The following is a 2,794-nucleotide window of genomic DNA, read 5'->3' on the forward strand; positions in this document are numbered from 1 at the left end:
TTTATCTTTATATTCGAAAACCATTATAACCATTATAATCTGCCTGACTGAGATTTACAAAATGACCATAGCTTGCTTCATACCAACAATCTCTGTGGGATCGACCCTTACTCACGTAAGGTTTATTATTTGGATGACCCAGTGCACTTGCTGGTTAGTTGTGCGAAGTTGTGAAGAATGTGTGTGAACCATAGTATTGTACACCAAGTTTTTGGAGCCATTGCTAGGAATTATTCGAGTTGTAAAAAGTATGAGTCACAATTTTGCCTATCAAGTTTTTGGCGCCGTTGCCGGGGATTGTTTGAGTTTGGACAACTGACGGTTCATCTTGTTGCTCAGATTAGGTAATTTTCTTCTTATTTTGTTTTCCAAAAAGTTTTCAATAATTTTTCAAAAAAATTTTTTCTTTGTTTTCATTTTTCAAAAAAATACAAAAAAATTATAAAATCATAAAAAAAGAAAAAATTTTTTGTGTTTCTTGTTTGAGTCTTGAGTCAAATTTTAAGTTTGGTGTCAATTGCATGTTTTTAATATTTATGAATTTTTTTTGAAAAATTCATGCATGACATTCTTCATGATCTTCAAGTTGTTCTTGGTAAGTCTTCTTGTTTGATCTTCATTTTTTCTTGTTTTGTGTCTTTTGTTGTTTTTCATATGCATTTTTGCATTCATAGTGTCTAAACATGAAAAATTTCTAAGTTTGGTGTCTTGCATGTTTTTCTTTTCTTGAAAATTTTTCCAAAATAAGTTCTTGATGTTTATTATGATCTTCATAATGTTCTTGGTGTTCATCTTGACATTCATAGTATTCTTGCATGCATCATTGGTTTTGATCCAAAATTTTCATGTTTTGGGTCATATTTGTGTTTTTCTCTCTCATCATTAAAAATTCAAAAATAAAAAATATCTTTCCCTTATTTTACTCATAAATTTCGAAATCTTTGGGTTGACTTAGTCAAAAAAAATTTTAAAATAAGTTTTTTCTTGTTAGTCAAGTCAAGATTTCAATTTTAAAAATCTTATCTTTTCAAAACTTTTTCAAAAATCAAATCTTTTTTCATTTTTCTTTTGTATTTTCGAAACTTTTTAAAAAATTGTTTTTCAAAATCTTTTTCTTAACTTTATTTCATAATTTTCAAAAACATTACTAATAATTAATGTGATTGATTCAAAAATTCGAAGTTTGTTACTTTCTTGTTAAGAAAGGTTCAATCTTTAAATTCTAGAATCATATCTTTTAGTTTCTTGTTAGTCAAGTAATCAATTTTAATTTTAAAAATCAAATCTTTTTAATTTCCTTTTTAAATCTTTTTCATAACATATCTCAATCATATCTTTTCAATCATATCTTTTTTTAAAATTAATTTCAAAAATATTTTCTAACTCCTTATCTTTTCAAAATTGATTTTCAAATCTTTTTCAACTAACTAATTGACTTTTTGTTTGTTTTACTATTTCTTATCTTTTTCAAAACCACCTAACTACTTTCCTCTCTCTAATTTTCGAAAATCACCTCCCTCTTTTTCAAAAATCTTTTTATTTAACTAATTGTTTTAAATTTTAATTTTGTTCCTTTTTATAAATTCGAATTTTAACTTTAATCTAAAATAAAAACAAAAATATTTTTATTTTATTTTAGTTAATTTTCGAAAACTGCTCTCTCTCATCTTCTTCTATTTATTTATTTATCTACTAACACTTCTCTTCTACTCAAAATTCGAACCCTCTTCTCCCCTCTACCTGTGTTCGGATTTTCTTCTTATTTTCTTCTACTCACATAAAGAAATCTCTCTACTGTGGTAAAGAGGATCCCTATTATTATTTTTTGTTCCCTTCTTTTTCATTTGAGCAGGAGCAAGAACAAGAACATTCTTGTTGAGGCAGATCCTGAACCTGAAAGGACTCTGAAGAAGAAATTAAGAGAAGCTAAAATACAACAATCTAAAGAAAACCTTACAGAAATTTTCGAAAAAGAAGAGAAGATGGCAGCCAAAAATAATGACAACAACAATAATTCAAGGAGGATGCTTGGTGATTATACTACACCTACTTCCAATTTTTATGGAAGAAGCATCTCAATCCTTACCATTAGAGCAAATAATTTTGAGCTGAAGTCTCAACTGATTGCTCTAATACAACAGAACTGTAAGTTTCATGGACTTCTATCAGAAGATCCCTATCAGTTTTTAACTGAGTTCTTATAGATTTCTGATACTGTTAAGACTAATGAAGTAGATCTTGAAGTCTACAGGCTCATGCTTTTCCCTTTTGCTATAAGAGACAGAGCTAGAACATCGTTGGACTCACAACCTAAAGATAGCCTGGACTCTTGGATAAGCTGGTCACGGCCTTCTTGGCCAAGTTCTTTCCTCCTCAAAAGCTGAGCAAGCTTAGAGTGGATGTTCAGACCTTCAGACAAAAAGATGGTGAATGCCTCTATGAAGCTTGGGAAAGATACAAGAAGTTGATCAAAAAGTGTCCTTCTGGCATGCTTTCAGAGTGGACCATTTTGGATATATTCTATGATGGTCTATCAGAGTTCTCCAAGATGTCACTGGACCATTTTGCAGGTGGATCCATTCACCTAAAGAAAACCCCTGTAGAAGCTCAAGAACTCATTGACATGGTTACAAATAACCAATTCATGTACACCTCTGAGAGGAATCCTGTGGGTAATGGGACGCCTCAGAAGAAGGGAGTTCTTGAAATTAATGCTCTAAATGCCATATTGGCTCAGAATAAAATGTTGACTTAGCAAGTCAACATGATTTCTCAGAGTCTGAATGGATTGCAA

The 2,794-nt window shown here is 30.3% G+C and overlaps 1 non-coding gene across 1 annotated transcript; it reads right to left on the reverse strand.

Moving 5' to 3' along the window:
• Positions 1-2,386: 2,386 nt before the first annotated feature.
• LOC127744461 (small nucleolar RNA R71) lies at positions 2,387-2,490 on the reverse strand. Its single transcript, XR_008005448.1, has one exon. It is a non-coding gene; the product is annotated as a small nucleolar RNA R71 (small nucleolar RNA).
• Between the last annotated feature and the right edge of the window lie 304 nt (positions 2,491-2,794).

Source organism: Arachis duranensis, unplaced genomic scaffold (assembly GCF_000817695.3).
Source record: "Arachis duranensis cultivar V14167 unplaced genomic scaffold, aradu.V14167.gnm2.J7QH unplaced_Scaffold_354585, whole genome shotgun sequence".
NCBI lineage: Eukaryota > Viridiplantae > Streptophyta > Magnoliopsida > Fabales > Fabaceae > Arachis > Arachis duranensis.